Here is a 21,914-nt window from a genome sequence, read left to right as displayed (position 1 = left end):
GTCTCCCAGTGAAATTTGCTTTTTCTCTATTTTGGTTGCTTCTGCATTGTGGGAGTATTTTCACTTTCTGCTGCAGCGCGTGTGTGCTCTGGAAGCCCGTTCCCCCACCCCCACCCCCCGGTGCCATCTGGCGTGTCTTAGCACACGGCACAGCTCTGAATTGTGTGGGCTGTTCTGTGAACAGAAGGACAGAAGGAGCATCTCCAGTCCTGTTCTCACAGGGGCCAACCAGATTCCCATAAGCGGGATTCGAACACAGGAGCAACTCTCCCCTCCTTCATTTTCCAGCAACTGGCATTCAGATGCACCCCATAGCCATGGTGACTACTAGCTGTCCACTCAACTTTGAAAGCCATCTAGGTCACTTGTTGAATCCTGACAAGACAGAAGTACTGTTTTTGGGGAACAGGGGACAGGCGGGTGTGGAGGACTCCCTGGTCCTGAATGGCGTAACTGTGCCCCCGAAGGACCAGGTGTGCAGCCTGGGAGTCATTTTGGACTCACATCTGTCCATGGAGGTGCAGGTCAAATCTGTGTCCAGGGCAGCTGTCTACCAGCTCCATCTGGTACGCAGGATGAGACCCTTCCTGCCCACAGACTGTCTTGCCAGAGTGGTGCATGCTCTGGTTATCTTCCGCTTGGACTACTGCAATGCACTCTACGTGGGGCTACCTTTGAAGGTGACCCGGAAACTACAACTAATCCAGAATGCAGCAGCTAGACTGGTGACTGGGAGCGGCCGCCGAGACCACATAACATGGGTCCTGAAAGACCTACACTGGCTCCCAGTACGTTTCCGAGCACAATTCAAAGTGTTGGTGCTGACCTTGAAAGCCCTAAATAGCCTCAGTCCTGTATCCCTGAAGGAGCGTCTCCACCCCCATCGTCCAGCCCTGAGATCCAGCACCGAGGGCCTTCTGGCGGTTATTGTATTTTAGTGTTCTGTTGGAAGCTGCCCAAAGTGGCTGGGGAAACCCAGCCAGATGGGCGGGGTATAAATATATTGTTGTTGTTGTTGTTCTTATCCTCCTTCTGTGGGAGTGAGTTCCATAGGTTCTCTCTCTGCTGTGTGAAGAAAGACTTTCTTTCATTTGTTCCAAATCTTCCAACGTTTAGCTTTGTTGGAGATCCATGAGTTCTAATGTTATTAGCGAGGGAGAAAAAGTCTCTCTCTTCACTGTGCAATGCAACACAGAGGCTAGCAGGCTTGTTGTGGGAGCCTCAGGACGGTCGTCCCCTGTTGTCCATCGCCAGAAGTTGGAACCAGTGCCGGATTTACATATAAGCTGAACAAGCTATAACTTAGGGCCCCACTCTCTTGCCCCCTCAAAAAAAAATTAAAGAAAGAAAACCTGGATGTACATTTCCAAAATATAAGATAAAAAACAAATAAAATAAAACCTACATACAGCAACAGAGTTTTGTGTTGTGTAGGCTCCTAGGATGTAAGTCATGGGCCCCGCCTGCTAGCCTGTTCCCTAAAATATCACTGGCTTGCTCATTTCTATATATAGGGTGCCTACATTCTGCATGGACTGGTTGCAGTGCAACATGGGCAAATGGCTTTAGGTACCTATTAGGTCCATAAGTTACCATATAGCATCTATTCAAGACAAAAAACAGCGACCATTTGTTGCTGACAAAGGACAGCTGGACATATAAAGGGCCCCATTACCTTGTTTGAGGCTGAGGGCCTCATCAAAGCTGAATCCGGCCCTGGTTGGGACCCAGAGGTATACCGCTCTCAGCTCTGGAGGCTCCGTTTGGTTAAGAGCCACTGACGTACCTTCTCTTTATTTACTTTGAAAAATGTTCCCAATCCCTCTTCTTAAAAGTACTCAGAGCTGGGTTTGGCAAACTGCCCTTCTCGAAAAGATATCTCACAAACTAAGCACATCGAAAGCACATATAATAGCGACAATTTTTAAAAATGGCATGATTTTATTTCTCAGGCAAATATTCAGGCAGGTGGTTGCTCAGTGCTACTTCTTCTTTGCCAGACATCACTTTACAAACTTCCACCATGTGGCCTGTTCCTCACCTTTAACCTGAAAAGTCCGAGATGCTGCAACCTTTCTTCACCCCCTTTTTCTGAAGTGGAATCTGCACACATAAAAAAACCATTGTGAAAATGCTTTTTTTTAAAAAAAGCGTTTTTAAAAAGACGGTTGAATTTTCCGTAAGGCTCACCATCGCCATCTACTGTCACATTGCATATTGCCCTGAAAACACACTTAAAATATTTTATTTGCAGCTGTATAGCTGAGTCCCAAGTCTTAAGATATCCTTTTTTAGGTGAGGCAACCAGAGCTGCACCCAGTATCCCAAATGTGGGAAAAACCCAGGAGCCTAATTGCTGGCATCTTTTCTCTCTCTCTCTCTCTCTCTCAGCGAGGCTGCTGAGCGGATTAACGCCTGAGCAACAAGGCAGCATTTTTTATGCTGCAGCTTTCCTCCAGCGTTGCAACGTCTTGCCTCCAAAAGACTCAGCAGTCAGGGTCTGCTTGCCGCACATTTGCGGAAAGCGCTGGAGCTTTGTCGGGGAGAAAGGCAGTTGTGTGGACTAGGCGCTCCTGTTTGCTGTCATTGAGTTGGGCTGCTGGGCTTCCGCTTCCTTCTTGAGTTCGCTGTTTCAGCCACAGAGAAGAATCACACATGGAGCAGCTTGCGGTTAGCAAGTAGAAGAGGGAGACTCTGTTTTGCGTACATTTTAAAGCCGCCTTTGGCAGCCTGGTGTTCTCCATGACACCTCCATGAGAGGTTCAGAGGGTGGCAACACGAGAATGGGGCCTTTTCTGCAGTGGCTCCCCGTTGGTGGGATGCTTGTCTGGTGCCTTCATTATATACATTTAGGCGCCAGGCAAAAATGTTCTCTTCAGCCAGGCCTGTGACTGGTTAAAGTCCGGTACCCTTTTTAATGTGCAGACAGATCACAGAATCATCGTCTTCTTGGGCGATCCCTCGTAGTCGAGTAAGATTGTCTTCCATGAACACGGTTTTAACAATGAGTCTGTAAGCGACTGTGGAGGCCAATTCTGGATCCACACGTCCTTCCACAGTGGGGACATTGGTTTCCGGGCGGGAGTTGATCACGGTGTGGATTTGCCAAGTGTGCCTTCCTCTTAGCACGTTTCTCCCTTGCATCCTGAGTTTGAGTGTCTTCAAAGCCCATGACACCTTTGGGAAAGGCTGTTCTCCAATTGGAGCACTCGCAGGCCAGTGTTTCCCAATTGTCAGTGTTTATACTACATTTTTAAATATTTGCCTTGAGACAGTCTTTAAATCTCTTTTATTAACCACCAGCATTACGCTTTCCATTTTCAAGTTTGGAATGGAGTAGTTACAGAATCATAGACCACAACTGTCTTCTGGTCCAGCTCCCTGCAAATGCTGGAATCTTTTTGGTCCACCCTTGGGCTCAAGCCCACGACCGAGAGATGAAGAGTCTCATGCTCTACCAACTGAGCTATTGTGGGAAGGGGGATTATTGGTTTGCTTTTGCTTTTATTACGAAATTTGAGTTTCTGATATTGTAATTTCGTGTTGTGAACCGCACTGAGATCCACGGGCAAAGGGCTGGTGAAGCAGTGGCTTCAAGTTACAAGAAACGAGTGGGAAAAACTGTGGACTAAAACAATTAAATTCACAGCATGTGTGTCACTCAAAGAAAATATATTTAAGATGATGTACTGATGGTATATCACACCTGCCAAACTTGCTAAAATGTATAGAAATCAAGACAAAAATTGTTGGAAGAGGGTAATTTCCTCCATATGTGGTGGACTTGCTCCAAAGTGAAAGCCTTCTGGGATATAATATATAATGTGTTTTAAAAGGTTTTGAAATATAACTTCAATAAAAAACCAGAGGCATTTTTATTAGGTTTAATTGATGAGGAAATACACAAAAGAGATGTAAACATGTTTATGTATGCCACAACGACTGCAAGGACACTTCTGACTCAGAAATGGAAGCAGCAGGAACTCCCAACACTGGAAGATTGGCAGGTCAAGATGGTGGAGTACGTAGAGATGGCTAAGTTGACGGGGAAGATCCGGAATCAGCGTGACGAACTGTTTCAAAAGGACCGGAACAAATTTATATTTTATATGAAAGAAAATTGTAAACATTTGAAAACGTTTGTAGGTCTGAATTGAAGTGTTTTGTAATGTAAATATAAGGAACTAATTTGCCGATAGTAAGGTGAAATATTATAATTTGACAAAGGGTAAATAAGTGATTATAGAAATGCGAAGAATATGGAAAAGTATGTGGAAGTCAGAAAGAGGGAGGGAAGGAGGTCGATGCTCTTACAGAGTAATATATAAAGTCATAGAATTATGTAACAAAATGTGAATATGATTTAAGTGGAAAATCCAATAAAAATAATTTAAAAGGAAAAAAAAGAAACGAGATTCCAACTGAACTTCAGAAGAAGAACTTTCTGACAGTGAGAGCCGTTTGACAGTGGAATGGACTTTCTCGGGAGGTGATGGACTCTCCTTCCTTGGAGGTTTCTAAGCAGAGGCTGGATGGCCATCGGTCATGGATGATCTAGCTGAGATCAGACTACATGACCTGCTTGTCGGTTTCCCATAATGGGAATTTGTTTGGCCACGGTGAGAACATGATGCTGGACTACCGTATTTTTTGCTCTATAAGACTCACTTTTTCCCTCCAAAAACGTAAGGGGAAAATGTGTGTGCGTCTTATGGAGCAAATGCAGGCTGCGCAGCTATCCCAGAAACCAGAACAGCAAGAGGGATTGCTGCTTTTGCTGCGCAGTGATCCCTCTTGCTGTTCTGGCTTCTGAGACTCAGAATATTTTTTTTCTTGTTTTCCTCCTCCAAAAACTAGGTGCACCTTGTGGTCTGGTGCGTCTTATAGAGCGGAAAATACGGTAAATGCCTACTGCACCCTGCCCCAACCTGGTGCCCTTCTGACATCACGGACTACAACTCCCATCAGGCACAGCATCATATGTCCGTGCTGGCTGGGGTTGATGGGTGTTGTAGTCTGAAACATCTGGAAGGCAAGCTGACTGGGGAAGCCTGCTTTAATGAGCCATAAGATTGCTACAATACAGTGGTGCCTTGGTTCTCAAACGCCTTGGTACTCAAACAACTTGGAACCCAAACACTGCAAACCCGGAAGTGTTTGCAAACATGCTCCGTTTTGAGTGTTACTCTGCTTTTGCTATTTATTTTGCGTTTGTGTTTTTGTGACTCTCTTTTGTTTGTTTTTGTGACTGTGTGGAACCCAGTTCAGCTACTGATTGATTGATTGTGTGACTGCAGTTCAGTGGTACCTCTGGTTGCGAACGGGATCCGTTCCGGAGGCCCGTTCGCAACATGAAAAGAGCGCAACCCGCAGCGGCATGTCTGCGCACTCGTGGGTTGCGATTCGCTGCTTCTGCGCATACGTGTGACATCATCTTGCGCTTCTGCGCATGCGCGAGTGGCGAAACCCGGAAGTAACCCTTTCCAGTACTTCCGGGTCACCGCGGGACGTAACCTCAGAGAATGTAACATGAAGCAAACGTAATATGATGTATGACTGTATATTGTCTATTGCTTTCATTTTATGGATCAATGCCTTAAACTTATGAGCATTTTATGGATCAATGGTCTCGTTAGAAAGTAGAATTCAAATTGCTGTTTTAGGGGTTGTTTTAAAAAGTCTGGAATGGATTAATCCATTTTGCGTTACTTTCTATGGGAAAGCGCGCCTTGGTTTTGGAACGCTTTGGTTTTGGAACGGACTTATGGAATGGGTTAAGATTGAGAACCATCTCCCCTTCCTTTCTCTCTTTTTCTGACTGATGATGAGCAATGTCCGCCGACCAACTAGGGGAACAGCAGGCTAAGCATCTGCTGAAATAATATTACTGGTTGGAGGAAGAGTGTGCAGGCTGGCTTGCCATAGTCTGCCACACGGTCGATATCCCTCATGGAGTTGCACGAAGAAGCACCATTCGTTTTTGTCTTTGGCGGGTGGGTTTTGCTCACGCTAATTTCACTCGCGCAAATTTGGCAAGACCGGCTTTGTGAAACGCTATTGCACGCTTGGAGGAACGTGCCGAGTGGTCAGCTAGGCCTTAAATCCGCAGCAGTCAATATAAGCTTTTTTAAAAATGGCATGATATCTGCTGGAGGGGCAACCCCCCCAACCTATACATAAATTCCTGCAACGAGGTGTACAGTTATTTTAGGACAGTGTGGTGTAGTGGTTAGAGTGCCATTCTAGGATCTGGGAGACCAGGGTTCAAATCCCCTCCCCACTCAGCCATGATGCTCATTGGGTGTCCTTAAGGGGTGGGGGCTGTCACTCACTCTCACTGTACCCTACCTCACAGAGTTGTTGTGCGGATACATGACTAAGTGGGGGAGTACCATGGTTTGCCACCTTGAGCTCCTTGGAGATATACCGTATTTTTCGCCCTATAGGATGCACCGGCCCATAGGACGCACCTAGAGTTTTTTTTTTGGGGGGGAAATAAAGGGAAAAAAAATATTCCCCCCCTCCAGGCACGGGGCTGGGGCGGGGGAAGCCGGAGCTTCCCCCGACCCTAGCCCCCAGAACGGGTCGGAGAGCGATGGCGAAGGTGCGCGCAGCTTTGGCATCGTTCTGGGAGCTTGCCGGGCTGGGGGGATAGCTTCCTGAAGCCTGGAGAGCGAGAGGGGTCGGTGCGCACCGACCCCTCTCGCTCTCCAGGCTTCAGCGAAAGCCTGCATTCGCCCCATAGGACGCACACACATTTCCCCTTCATTTTTGGAGGGGAAAAAGTGTGTCCTATAGGGCGAAAAATACGGTAAATTCAGCCCAGTAAAACAAAGTAAAATAAAATAGGCAACCTAACGAAACTTGTACACGATTACAGCACATGAGAAAACAGTTAAAAGTTCTGGGATAGTGTGATAGGAATTTTATGGTCTTAGATATATGTTAAATGTTCATAAGTGTACCAACCAAGCACGTACATAAATCAGCACAGGAAGACTCACCTGGAACCATTTTGATTCCTAAACTGAGCCAACGTTTTCTCTGCAAGGTCAAAGTGGGAAACCTCCCCATTGTCTTTTCCTTCACAAATCCTGTCTTAAGGGTATGTCTGTGTTTGAATAGGGTTCCTTCCAGTAGCACCTTAAAGACCAACTAAGTCAGTTCTGAAGAAGTGTGCATGCACACGAAAGCTCATACCAAGAACTGACTTAGTTGGTCTTTAAGGTGCTACTGGAAGGATTTTTTTTTTGTTTTGACTATGGCAGACCAACACGGCTACCTATCTGTATTTGAATAGGGTGTGAGCCTGTGACCTGGCCCAGGAACTAAGTATTTATCACTACAGAAGAATGGCCAGGCTCCCCAGGCGATCCAATCAAGTAATCTGCCAGACAGGAGATAAACAGGGACAGGAGAAAACAACATTCAAATTTCTGTTTACACCGCCTTTTCTGTGATGTAGGGGTGATGTATCTGAGGGGTCTTAGGTTACACCTCTTCTGTGATGTATGTATGATGTTTCTGGGGGTGGTCTTGATCTACAGGATGGCAATTTCAAAAGTCTTTATAAGGCCTTGCACACCATTTTTCTGGGTTCCTCCTCTTCTCCTGCGGGTGAGGGGAGCACCCTGTTGCAACAGATCAATAAAGATCAGGCTTACTAGCTGCTTTGCTTCTCAATATTCTCTGGTTGGCCTCTGTTATTCTCTCCTACCAATAGGGAACCTAGGAAAGGAAACTGTATGGGCTCTTGGATACCCCATAAGGGAAAAGGGCAATTTTTGTATACAACAATAGCTCAGTCGGTAGAGCATGAGAGTCATCATCTCAGGGTCTTGGGTTCAAGCTCCACATTGGGCAAAAAGATTCCTGCATTTCAGGGGGTTGGACTAGATGCCCATAAGTGTCTCTTCCAGCTATGAGCCCATCAGGACTTACTCAGTTAAAATATACAGTATAATTAGCCAGCTGAAAAGCATAACCCAGCAGGCTGCACACCATGTGCTCAGGACTTTTGTAGCCCTGGGCATCTACTGATGGCACGCTTGACGTGCTCTGGAGGCCTCTGCGGCTGCCCAGGGCTGTCCTGCCCTTGCTGGGGACCAAGATGTGGTCCTCCTGTATTTGGTGCCCACACCCTGAAATGTTCTCTCTGATGTTCTCTCTATCTCTCTCTGCTTATTTGCTCAACACTCCCTTGCTTTAGATATTGGGAAAACCATTAACTTAACAGTGTGCGAAGAACTATGGAGAAAGAACTGGAAATTTACAAGCCTCTGAAGTTTTGAGGGAAAACCTAATCAAGATGTTTTCTAGATGGTCCTTAACACCTACCAAAATAGCTAAAATGTATAAGACGAAAACAAATCTGTGCTGGAAGTGTGGTAAAACAGAGGGGACACTTCTACATGTTTGTTTGTTTTTTATTAGCAATTTTTTAATTTAGTTACAATTCCAATAAACAATACCATATGACATATCTTTTAACATAATCTTCATAACTTCTTTGGACTCCCTCACATCTCCCGCTCCTGCGTTCCTAGCCAAGAAGGTTTTTCCAGCAAATTTATCCCCTTATTTCGATTCTTATTATCTAATTTTCCAATATTATATCTCCAATTTTTAATATCCATTGCTCAAATCTTAAAGAATTAAATATAACTTAAAAATTTTCCAAAAATTTGTCTTTTCTTAAATTTAACTTATCTTCATATATCACTTCCTCTATCTCAATGGTGCCCAATTGTTTACATTCTAGCATCCTCCTTAACATTCATATAATTTACAATATTTTTGTAGATAGATCTTAAATTTCTTCCAATCTTCTTCCAACGTCTCTTCTCCCAGGTCTCGGATTCTGCCAGTCATTTCAGCCAATTCCATATAGTCTATCAGTTGCATCTGCCATTCTTCCAGTGTGGGTAAATCTTGGGTTTTCCAATGCTTGGCGACAAGTATCCTTGCTGCTGTTGTTGCATACATAAAAAATGTTTGGTCCTTCTTTAACACCTTCTGGCTGACAATGCCCAGAAGGAAGGCCTCTGGTTTCTTAGGGAAGGTATACTTGAATACCTTTTTCAGCTCATTATATATCATTTCCCAGAAAGCCTTCACTCTAGGGCAAGTCCACCAGAGGTGAAAGAATGTTCCTTCATTTTCTTTACATTTCCAACATTTGTTATCAGACAAGTGGTATATTTTTGCAAGTTTGACTGGGGTCATATACCATCTATATATCATTTTCATAACATTTTCTTTCAAAGCATTACATGCAGTAAAATTCAGCCCAGTAGTCCACAACCTCTCCCAGTCCTCAAACATGATGTTATACCCAATGTCCTGTGCCCACTTTATCATTGCTGATTTGACCGTTTCATCTTGTGTATTCCATTTTAACAGCAAGTTATACATTCTTGAAAGTACCTTAGTCTTAGGCTCTAACAATTCCGTTTCTAACTTCGATTTTTCCACCTGGAATCCTAACTTTTTATCAAGTTTAAAAACTTCTTTAATCTGAGCGTAGTGTAACCAATCTTGCACTTTGTCTTTCATTTTCTCCTGACTCTGCAGTTTCCAGTTATCTCCATCTTTTTCTAAAACTTCTACATGTTTGGTGGACCTGTGAAAAAAATCAAAAGCTTCTTAAAGTTTAAGAAAAATACAGAAGCTTTTCTACTAGGGATAACGGACACAGGTATAGCAAGAGAAGATCGGAAAATATTCCTCTTTGCCACAGGAGCGGCAAGGATCCTAATTGCCAAAAACTGGGGAAAAGGAACTGTGCCAACAAAAAAGGAATGCCAAGACAATCTGTTAGAGTGTATTGAACTGGCTAGAGTAACAGAGGCCCTGAGAGATCACACTAGACAAGAGTTTCAAAAAGCATGGGGGAAATGCAAAGAATACTTCGCAAAACAGTGCCCTAAAATACATACCTGGACTTGTTTCGCTTAATGTCTGCAGGAGACTTTGTGGATATTTAAGTTATAATTAGAAAATTCTTAATAATTATTCATAAAGGAAACAGTTTATAAGAAGTAAATAAGGAGGCCAGATACAGGATAAAGGAAGTCTTATATTTGGTTGTTTGTACAGTGGTACCTCGGGTTACAGATGCTTCAGGTTACAGGCTCCGCTAACACAGAAATAGTACCTCGGGTTAAGAACTTTGCTTCAGGATGAGAACAGAAATCGCACAGCGGCAGCAGGAGGCCCCATTAGCTAAAGTGGTGCTTCAGGTTAAGAACGGTTTCAGGTTAAGAACAGACCTCCAGAACGAATTAAGTTCTTAACCTGAGGTATTGTTGTATGTTATGCTCACTGTATGTTATGTTCACGTTTAATAAGGGTGGATTTCTGTATTGTGTTATGTTCTTCTTCTTCTTCTTCTCCTCCTCTAGAAGAGATGCTGCAAGAATTTCTAAGTCTCTTACAAAAGCGGTTAATGCCCGTTGCCTAATCCTGGGCAGGAATGCATTTTGCAAGGACTTGGTGGGGATTTGTGACTGGGGTAGAGATGCCAGTCATGGCTAAGGCAGGAAGAGGAAGAAGAGGAGGAAAATGCTGGATCTCTCTCTCTCCCCCCTCTTTCTTTCTTTCTTTCTTTCTTTCTTTCTTTCTTTCTTTCTTTCTCTGCAGCTTTTGTGGGGCCCTGTAATGCAGTTGGTCTTTGGGAGACCAGAGGGAAATGCAATCTAAAAAACACACGACACAAAAGGAAAATGGATTGTCAGGGAGAAGGAAATAAGAAAACTCAGGCGCAAGCTCATAGTCGTTAAAGGTAAAGGTACCCCTGACCGTTAGGTCCAGTCGGGGCCGACTCTGGGGTTGCAGTGCTCATCTCGCTTTACTGGCCGAGGGAGCCGGCGTACAGCTTCCGGGTCATGTGGCCAGCATGACTAAGCCACTTCTGGAGAACCAGAGCAGCGCATGGAAACGCCGTTTACCTTCCCGCCGGAACGGTACCTATTTATCTACTTGCACTTTGACGTGCTTTTGAACTGCTAGGTGGGCAGGAGCAGAGACCGAGCAACAGGAGCTCACCCCGTCGCGGGGATTCGAACCACCGACCTTCTGATCAGCAAGTCCTAGGCTCTGTGATTTAACCCACAGCGCCACCCATGTAGTCGTTAGCGTACCCTTTGAATACTTATTTAGGTCACGATGACTGCAGTCTTATCGCGTGTTTACCCGGGAGTAAGTCTCCTTGAGCTGAATGGCCCCCGCTTCTGAGTGGGGACATAAGGATTGTTTGTGCGTATAAAGTTTGTGCTGTGAACTGCCTGGGGTTATGTTTGCTTTCCGTTGCTGCATTAAAACGACCAGAAGCTCCCTTTGATAGTGTAGATGGTTTCACAATCTTATCATGACCGTTTCTGCAACTCGAATGCTTCTGAGCAGTAAAAGATGCAGATTTTGCACACGCGGAGATGAGCTTGTGGCTGTGACTCACCCTGTGTGTTCCCCGGACTGTCCCGGGTCCTTGGGTGACGTACGAGGAGTGTGAGAAAGAGAGGAAGAAGGAGCCCAGGGTGATGCGAGAACGACACAGCCCTTGCCACGACTGCGGCAAGTGGAGACCCTGTGACGGTGAGCCATCCGTTCCGCCGACATCGTCCTGGGACTCTCTGGCGTGATGTGCAAATTGGAAGACGGTGGTCTGTGATGAACGAACAAACTGAAATTAGAAAATATGGGTGGGAGAGGATATTGATAAGAAGGATCAGAAATTGTTCCTATACAAAACAGCAGCGGCGAGATTACTGCTGGATCAGGTGTGGAAACAACAACAATTGCCACCAGTAGAAGAGTGGCAGTACAAGGTCATGGAATATGTGGAAATAGCCAAATTATAGAATCCTAGAATCCTAGAATCATAGAGTTGGAAGAGACCACCAGGGCCATCAAGTCCAACCCCCTGCCAAGCAGGAAACACCATCAGAGCACTCCTGACATATGGTTGTCAAGCCTCTGCTTAAAGACCTCCAAAGAAGGAGACTCCCCCACACTCCTTGGCAGCAAAGTCCACTGTCGAACAGCTCTTACTGTCAGGAAGTTCTTCCTAATGTTTAGGTGGAATCTTCTTTCTTGTAGTTTGGATCCATTGCTCCGTGTCCGCTTCTCTGGAGCAGCAGAAAACAACCTTTCTCCCTCCTCTATGTGACATCCTTTTATATATTTGAACATGGCTATCATATCACCCCTTAACCTCCTCTTCTCCAGGCTAAACATGCCCAGCTCCCTTAGCCGTTCCTCATAAGGCATCGTTTCCAGGCCTTTGACCATTTTGGTTGCCCTCCTCTGGACACGTTCCAGTTTGTCAGTCTCCTTCTTGAACTGTGGTGCCCAGAACTGGACACAGTACTCCAGGTGAGGTCTGACCAGAGCAGAATACAGTGGCACTATTACTTCCCTTGATCTAGATGCAATACTCCTATTGATGCAGCCCAGAATTGCATTGGCTTTCTTAGCTGCCGCGTCACACTGTTGGCTCATGTCAAGTTTGTGGTCAACCAAGACCCCTAGATCCTTTTCACATGTACTGCTGTCAAGCCAGGTGTCACCCATCTTGTATTTGTGCCTCTCATTTTTTTTTGCCCAAGTGCAATACTTTACATTTCTCCCTGTTAAAATTCATCTTGTTTGTTTTGGCCCAGTTCTCTAATCTGTCAAGGTCGTTTTGAAGTGTGATCCTGTCCTCTGGGGTGTTAGCCACCCCTCCCAGTTTGGTGTCATCTGCAAATTTGATCAGGATGCCCTTGAGTCCATCATCCAAGTCGTTGATAAAGATGTTGAATAAGACCGGGCCCAAGACAGAACCCTGTGGCACCCCACTAGTCACTCTTCTCCTGGATGAAGAGGAACCATTAATGAGCACCCTTTGGGTTCAGTCAGTCAGCCAGTTACAAATCCACTGAGTGGTAGCATAGTCAAGACCGCATTTTACCAGCTTCTTTACAAGAATATCATGGGGCACCTTGTCAAATGCCTTGCTGAAATGAAGGTAGGCTACATCCACTGCATTCCCTTCATCTACCAGGCTTGTAATTCTGTCAAAAAACAAGATCAGGTTAGTCTGACATGACTTATTTTTCAGAAATCCATGCTGACTATTGGTGATCACAGCATTCCTTTCTAGGTGCTCACAGACTGTTTGCTTAATGATCTGCTCCAGAATCTTCCCTGGTATTGATGTCAGACTGACTGGGCGGTAATTATTTGGGTCCTCTCTTTTCCCCTTTTTGAAAATAGGGACAACATTTGCCCTCCTCCAGTCTGCCGGGACTTCGCCTCTTCTCCAGGAATTCTCAAAGATGACTGCCAGTGGTTCTGAGATCACATCTGCCAGTTCTTTTAATACTCTTGGATGCAGTTCATCTGGCCCTGGAGACTTGAATACATCTAGACTAGCCAAGTATTCTTGTAACCCTGCCCCTTCTGACCTTTGCACAGGGAGAACAGCAAATCAGCCACAAGAAACACACACAAGAAAGCCCTTTTAACGGGGGAAATTAACAGGGGAAATTCAACAACAGGGCAATGAAACCTTTCAGAAAGAATGGGGAAAGCATCATCTGCCATGGATGCTTGAGTTGTGATTCCTGCAGTGCAGCGGGTTGGACTAGATGACCCCTGAGGCCCCTTCCAACTCTTATGAGTCTATGAACCCATTGGTTCAGGTCCTCCCCTCTGGAGCAGCAGAAAACTAGCTTGCCAGCGCATCACTCTGATGTTCAGCTGCCCATATGCTCCTGGACCAAGTTCAAATTTCTTCTATTATTTTACAAGGCCCTTAACAACTTGGGTCCAGGATCTCTCAGGGACTGCCTGATCCCTTATATCTTTGCCCTCTCGCTGGGGTGTCTACTGAAAACTCAAAAATAAATAAATCCAACAGGCATTTTAAATGCATTCTGATTTTACAGTTTTAACTGATATCGGTTTATTTGTTGTTTAGTCGTTTAGTCGTGTCCGACTCTTCGTGACCCCCTGGACCAGAGCAGGCCAGGCACTCCTGTCTTCCACTGCCTCCCACAGTTTGGTCAAACTCATGCTGGTAGCTTCGAGAACACTGTCCCACCATCTCGTCCTTTGTCGTCCCCTTCTCCTTGTGTCCTCCATCTTTCCCAACATCAGGGTCTTTTCCAGGGAGTCTTCTCTTCTCATGAGGTGGCCAAAGTATTGGAGCCTCAGCTTCCAGATCTGTCCTTCCAGTGAGCACTCAGGGCTGATTTCCTTCAGAATGGAGAGGTTTGTTCTTCTTGCAGTCCATGGGACTCTCAAGAGTCTCCTCCAGCACCAGAATTCAAAAGCATCAATTCTTCGGCGATCAGCCTTCTTGATGGTCCAGCTCTCACTTCCATACATCACTACTGGGAAAACCAGAGCTTTAACTATACGGACCTTTGTTGGCAAGGTGATGTCTCTGCTTTTTAAGATGCTATCGGTTTATTACTCAGCGCCTAAAAGCCACAGATGTGATGCAGCTGCAAAAATGGAGAGTGCAGTTCTTTAATTCAGTAGGAAGTTGTAGCATTTCTGGTAGATGTTCGAAGGGACCTGAGGCAATTTTAGGTCCTGCTCTTCAAATGGAGGACAGTATACAAATTTAATAATGTTGGACAAACTTGGAAGCCTGATTTAATGTACTAATTAGTTTTAAATTTCTTCTGTCCTTCAAGCTGAGGAGGAGCCAAACACCTGCAGTTGTTTCTGTACCGTAATGTACCCTTGTGCCTCTGCGCTTAATACCTTTTTAACGAAGCTTTCCTTTTCTTATAGAATAAACTTACCTTGGAACTAAATTTAGCTGCGGCTAATGAGGGTTTAACAGCTACAGGAGTGTTGAAAAGATGCTAGGTCATTTTCTGCCTCCAGCAGCGCCGTGTCCTTGTTTGAGTTTTCCATGTAGAATCATAGAGATGTACAGCTGGAAAGGGAACCTCAGGGACCATCTAGTCCAACCCCCTGCGATGCAGGAACCGCTGCTCAAGCGGAGACTGAACGAGGGCCCAGTCGGAGGTGGAGCAGTTCCTCTTGGTTGACTCAGCTGTTCTGCTTCCGCTAGTAACTTCTGGGAGAAGGCGTTTCCTGGGAGAGGACGGGGGTTTGGAGTGTGTGTGTGTTTTTCAAAATGAAGTGTTCTGCTCTGGAAAGACAGCTGGATTTCTCCTAGAGCGGTTTAGCGTTGGGAAAGAATCTCTAGCCGCAAAGCAGCATGATGGGCCATTGGTATGTGAACGTTTTCAGGAAGCTTAAATTAGCTGAGTTGGGCTATTTTTACCCGTTTCTTGTTTACCAACAACCCAGAGAGAAATGTCAGCCTTATGATGCGATCTGGGGAGGGTGATCTCCTTCCCTTTTCCAGTTTTACTAGACTGGGGCAAACTGCAGCCCTTGCTTTCTGGAAACCGCAGGAAGGGGGAGGGCTCCTGTGTTCGAATCCTGCTCACCGATTTCCCGCAGGCATCAGGTCAGCCCCAGTGAGAGCAGGATGTCATTGGCTCGATCCAGCCGGCTCTTCCTAGTTTCTGATATTCTGGGTGTTGGGAGATTCAGCACAGGTAAAAGGAAGCCCTTCTTTGTGTAGCTTGTCGTTAAACTGTGGAACTCCCTCCCACAAGGGACAGGGATGGGCAGAAACCCAGATGGCAGCTTCCAGGAAGAGAGAGAGCACAATTGATGGCCGCTAGCCATGGTAAGAGGCAATGATGCTTCTGAACAGGAGGGCAGAGAATTGCCCTTGTGCTCGGATCCTGCGTGCAGGTTTCACACAAGAAGACCAGGACGCCCGGCTGGATGGGTCATTGGCCACCGAGTCTAGTAGCCCTCAAGAGCCCTCTCCTGCATGCATTTGTCGAATCTTCTTCTAAAGCCATCTATTGCGGCCATCACTGTGGAAGGGAGTTCCGTAGGTTAACCATGTGCCGCGGTGCCCAAATACTGTGTATCAGTTCAGCAAAGCAATGAGCAGTCCAAATGGACGTCTCTGTTCAATAACCCACAGTCCCAATACTATAAAGCAGTAGAATTCTAGAACTGTAGAGTTGGAAGGGACTCCCAAGGATTATCTAGACCTCCCCCCTGCAGTGCAGGAATCTAACCAGCTGAGTATGTTTTGGACAGTGTCAGGGCCGGATTGAGGTTTGATGAGGCCCTAAGTTGCTGAAGGTCATGGGGCCCTTTATATGTCCAGCTGTCCTTTCTCAACAACAAACTGTTGCTGTTTTTTGTGTTGAATATATGCTAGATGGTAATTTATAGACCTAATAGGTATCTAAAGCCATTTGCACATAGCACAATATGTATTTTATCAAAGTAATTGTTGAACTGAAATACATTTAAGAAGTATATTAATAGTGAAATACAATTAAAAAGAAGTATATTAACTGTGAAATAATTATTAAGCTCTAACTTAAAATGATTTTTTATTCATAACAAACTTAATAATGTAAACACATTGGCATTTGGCAATAACAAAGTTCCTTTAGAAACACAGTTAACAGACACTCATAATCTAGTCTCTAAAAACCAGTCTCTGTGCAACCAGTCCATGCAGAATGTAGGCACCCTATATATAGAAAGGAGAAAACCAGTGATATTTTAGGGAGCAGGCTAGCAGGCGGGGCCCAGGACTTACGTCACAGGAGCCTACACAACACAAAACACTGTGGCTGTATGTAGGTTTTATTTTATTTGTTTTTTATCTTATACAGTGGTACCTCGGGTTACATACGCTTCAGGTTACAGACGCTTCAGGTTACAGACTCCGCTAACCCAGAAATATTGCTTCAGGTTAAGAACGTTGCTTCAGGATGAGAACAGAAATTGTGCTCCGGCGGCGCGGCAGCAGCAGGAGGCCCCATTAGCTAAAATGGTGCTTCAGGTTAAGAACAGTTTCAGGTTAAGTACGGACCTCCAGAACGAATTAAGTACTTAACCTGAGGTACCACTGTATTTTGGAAATGTACATCCAGGTTTTCCCCTTTTAATTTTTTGGGGGCCCCCAAGAGAGTGGGGCCCTAAGCTATAGCTTTTTTTATATATAAATATTTATTAAGATTTTTGTAAAAGAAAAGCATAAGTAACAAACAACATTGCTTATATCATAACAAAGTTTCATAACTTGTTTAGACTTCCTCACGTCTCCTGCTCCCACTTACAGTGTTAAGAAATTTTTTCCAAGCAAATTATCATCTTGTTTACAATCTTATATCCACTCATTTAAATATAATCTAATAGTTCTCCCAAAGGGTTTATCTTTTCCTTAATCTCACTTATCATCAAATTCCAATCTAGTTTAGTGGTGGCCAGTTATTTATGATCAAGCATCCTTCTTAACATTCAATCAAATTACAATATTTTTGTAAATAAATTTTAAATTTCTTCCAGTCTTCTTCAATCCTTTCTTCTCCCAGGTCACAGATTCTGCCGGTCATCTCTGCCAATTGCATATAGTCTATCAGCTGCACCTGCCATTCTTCCAGTGTGGGTAGATCTTGAGTCTTCCAATTCTTGGCAATGAGTATCCTTGCTGCTGTTGTTGCGTACATAAAAAATGTTCGGTCCTTCTTTAACACCTTCTGGCCAACAATACCCAGGAGGAAGGCCTCTGGTTTCTTAGTGAAGGTATACTTAAATACCTTTTTCAACTCATTATATATCATTTCCCAGAAGGCCTTCACTTTAGGGCAGGTCCACCAGAGGTGAAAGAATGTTCCTTCATTTTCCTTACATTTCCAACATTTATTATCAGACGAATGGTATATTTTGGCAAGTTTAACTGGGGTCATGTACCATCTATATATCATTTTCATTACATTTTCCTTCAAAGCATTACATGCAGTGAAGTTCAGCCCAGTGGTCCACAACCTTTCCCAATCCTCAAACATGATGTTATGCCCAATATCCTGTGCCCACTTTATCATAGCAGATTTAACCATTTCGTCTTGTGTGTTCCATTTTAATAGCAAGTTATACATTCTTGATAGTACCTTAGTCTTTGGTTCTAACAATTCTGTCTCTAACTTCGATTTCTCCACCTGGAACCCTAGTTTTTTGTCATTTTTAAAAACTTCTTTAATCTGGGCGTAATGTAACCAGTCTCGCACTTTACCCTCCATTTTCTCCAAACTCTGCAATTTCCAATTGTCACCATCTTTTTCTAATATTTGGCAATATTTATAGCTTGTTTAGCTTATACGTAAATCTGGCAATAAGTTGGAGGGGGCAACAGATTGGCGAAGGAGCGCACGGAGGCCGGACCTTTGCCCATAGCTCCCTTTCTGCATCAGTTGAGGTTTGCTGGTTTCGGTCGCAAAGGTCATTTTTGAAGAGGCTTGGCAATGCCTCCCTCCTTTGAAAAGCGCTTTGTGACGGGACCGGTTGCATCCTGGCTGCTAGCTCCTGTCGAAGTCCCGCAGGGGGAGGCAGGTGCTTGTGGCGACGGCCGAGGGAGAGGTAGCAAGTTGTGAGTCACCGAATTGTGACTGTGATGCGCAGCCGTTTCTTTTAGCGCTCCTTTTTTTAGCTGCAGGAAACTCCTTCCGCCCCCACATCCGGCAACTGTTTTGCAACTCCAGCGCCTCTGGGAGAGCATGGCAGGAGAGGGGGCTGCCCTTTCTTAGCTTCCATCTCACCTCTTGCCCTAGAGGGCTCGGCCATTCGGATTTAGCCTTCCAGACAAGAGGATTTAGTTGCAGGAGTGTGAAATTTTGCTAAAGGGCTTTTCAAAAGGCCTCGTGGTGCAATGCAATCACTAGAGAATTATGTGTCGGTTTTGCAAATATCACTCGGACAAGCAAGCAAGCAAATGACGGGAATACAGACACTTCAGGTTGTGTTTTTTTGGGTTTCAGCGGTTGCTCATGCGCAGAACTGCTAAATAGCGCTTTGCACATGCGCAGAAGCACTGAATCGTAGCCCGCACATGCGCAGACATGCCGCTGCGGGTTGCAGATTCTGTGGGTTGCGAATGTGCATCCTGCATGGATCATGTTCGCAACCCGAGTGTCCACTGTATATTGAATAAGGAAATTGTGTTGTCTTTTAGCAGCAAATAATAAATACGAGACCATATAACACTGGTCCTGAAAGATCTACATTGGCTCGCAGTACGTTTCCGAGCACAATTCAAAGTGTTGGTGCTGACCTTTAAAGCCCTAAGCGGCCTCAGTCCAGTATACCTGAAGGAGTGTCTCCACCCCCATCATTCTGCCTGGACATTGAGGTCCAGCTCCGAGGGCCTTCTGGCGATTCTCTCCCTGCGAGAAGTGAGGTCACAGGGAACCAGGCAGAGGGCCTTCTTGGTGGTGGCGCCTGCCCGGTGGAACACCCTCCCACTGACGGGCTGCCTTTCTCCCTCTCCGGGGAAAAGCCCCCAAGCGCCACACACACGCTCCGCGCAGCTCTTTAAAAGGAGAGCTGAGCAGAGCCTGGGACGCATATTTTCTTTTTTTTATAAATTTTTATTAAGTTTTCTTTTACAAATAATTTTGACAACCGTGTTAGGAAATTTACAAATTTTTCGAACTTCCACCAGCACCTCCCTCAATCATCCATTTTTCATATCTTAATGCATTTTCTATGTAATATTGCCCATTTGAACTTAACCTTCCGTCTCAGTTCCATTCTTACAATATACCTTGTATTATCACAAAGCCTCTTTAAAACCCACTAGCGTTGTCTGTTCATCACATATAGTTTTCAGATATTCCGTAAACTTCCCCCAGTCCTCAATGAATTTGTGATCTTTCTGATATCTAATTTTTCCAGTCATTTTGTCCAATTCTGCATAATCCATAAGTTTCATTCTCCACTCGCTCAAAGTCGGTAATTCCTCTTGTTTCCATTTTTGGGCCATTAATATTCTTGCCGCTGTAACTGCATATTGAAACAGTTTATAATCACTTCTTTTTATCTCTCTTCCTGTTATTCCTAACAAAAAGGCTTCTGGTTTTTAAACAAACGTATATTTAAACATCTTTTTCAATTCATTATATATCATTTCCCAGAAACCCTTTACCTTCTTACATTCCCACCACATATGAAAAAATAAACCTTCTTTTTCTTTACATTTCCAACACTTGTTACAAGTTTTATACATTTTTGCTAACTTTACGGGTGTAATGTACCATCTGTAAACCATTTTCATAATATTCTCCTTTAACGCCGTACATGCAGTAAATTTCATATTGTCATTCCATACCTTTTCCCAATCATCCAATTGTATATTATAACCAAAATCTCTGGCCCAGTGAATCATAACCGACTTTATCTCCTCATCTTTTGTTTGCCATTCCAAAAGTATTTTATACATTTTTGACATTGTCTTAACATCATTATCAATTATCTCCGTTTGAAATTTCGATTCTTTCTCTATAAATCCCCTCTCTTTGAGGTCCATTTTGAACCTTTCATTTACCTGAAGATAATGCAACCAATCATACACATGCTCTTTAACTTGTTCGTATGGCTTCATTTTCCATTTCCCCCTTCTTTCATTACTAACTCACCATAGGTTATCCAATTTCCTCTCATGTTAATTTTCTTTACACTCATTATCTCTAATGGTGACAACCAGTGTGGAACTTTAGGTTCCCTGGGATGCATATTTTCATATAATTCTCTCTCGATAATATGCAATCTGTAAATTTCAAATTTACTTTCCATAATTTTATCCAATCCTCAAATTGTATGTTATGGCCTGTGTCTAAAGAAAAGGACACATTCTACTCATGCAAAAACACGCTGACTCCCGGACAATCTGCGGGCCGGATTGAGAAGGCGATTGGGCCTTATCTGGCCCCTGGGCCTTAGGTTGCTGCCTTTGACCTTACCGCCTTGAGTGACCCTGCTGGGAGTCCGAGATTCCCGACGGCTTCGCTCACGAGGGTCATAGGAACGTGGAAGCCCACTCACCACGACAATAGAATTGGAGAACTGGGAGGGACCCCAGTGGTCATCTAGTCCAACCCCCTGCAATGCAGGAATCTCAGCTCATGGGTCCCTGTTGGGGGGAGCAACCGATGCCAGGTGATTAGGAGACATGACCGGTGGAGATTCCCTGTCTGGCACAACACTCACCACTCCCCTAATTTATATCATGGTCTGGCCAGCCAAATGATGGTTTGCCAGGGGAACAGCAAGCCAGTCTCCCCCCCCCCCCTGTATTGTGTTAAAAGAGGATGTTGGGGAAATTAAAATGTACGCATTGGGAAAGGGATAGAGAAGTCAAGGAATCTAGAACAGGTTAGCCACCCCTGCCCTAGGGCACACCCTGGTTAAGAGTGGCAAAACCTTGAAAACGTTTCCTCCTTTTTTTGTCTTCAAACTGAAAAAAACCCCCAACCTGTAGGCAAGAATGCAGTTGTAAGTTTAACACTGTGCCTGCTTCAAAGGCAGATTTTATTTTTTTAAAAAACCATACACATCCAAGACTGAAAAAGTGTTCTGTGTCACTCCTAAGGCTTGCACACTCCAAAGCTTGCATGTGTACATACTTTGAATACTGTCGGTGTAAAGAATTTGCTGGGCGGCATATGGTTCCTCTTTGTACTGTCTAGAGTAGACGGGATCGGGTTGATCCGAGAGTCCGACTGGTGGCCAGGCCTGGTGTGGAAATAGAATAGAAGATCCTATTTGCCAGCCATTGCTGTTCATATGTTACCCTTTCTGGTCATGGGGAGCAGAAATCTAAATAGAGAGCTCATCCCAACTTACCTTTCCCCTGTTATTTCCAGGCACAGATCCATTTTTTAAAACTCTGTGTCCAAGCAGTTTTATATACGGTATTTTTTTGCCCCGGAGCTTCCCCTGCAAGACCCAGCTCTTTAACACAAAACCCAAGCAAATGTCAGTTCAGGTCTTCCAGAGATTGCTCTTTGCTCCTATTCACCTTTAAAGAGCAGCTT

The 21,914-nt window shown here is 44.5% G+C and overlaps 1 protein-coding gene across 16 annotated transcripts in view; it reads left to right on the top strand.

Annotated features, from left to right (window-relative positions):
• Nucleotides 1-21,914, top strand: part of ARAP1 (ArfGAP with RhoGAP domain, ankyrin repeat and PH domain 1) — a 160,944-nt gene that overhangs the window by 24,420 nt on the left and 114,610 nt on the right. Inside the window, exon 1 of one of the 16 annotated variants that reach the window (XM_083735953.1) lies at nucleotides 15,126-15,234. The exons of 13 other annotated variants lie outside the window; for them this stretch is intronic. The gene's annotated coding sequence lies outside the window, so the exon portion shown is untranslated. Of the gene's footprint in view, nucleotides 1-15,125; nucleotides 15,235-21,914 lie in introns of those variants that run through there. 2 more of the 16 variants (XM_083735964.1, XM_083735949.1) reach the window with 2 other exon arrangements.

Source organism: Podarcis gaigeae, assembly GCF_964106915.1.
Source record: "Podarcis gaigeae genome assembly, chromosome: 4".
Taxonomy (NCBI): Eukaryota; Metazoa; Chordata; class Lepidosauria; order Squamata; family Lacertidae; genus Podarcis; species Podarcis gaigeae.
The sequence above is the reverse complement of the archived record's forward strand: the minus strand, read 5'-3'. Positions and strand labels throughout refer to the sequence as shown.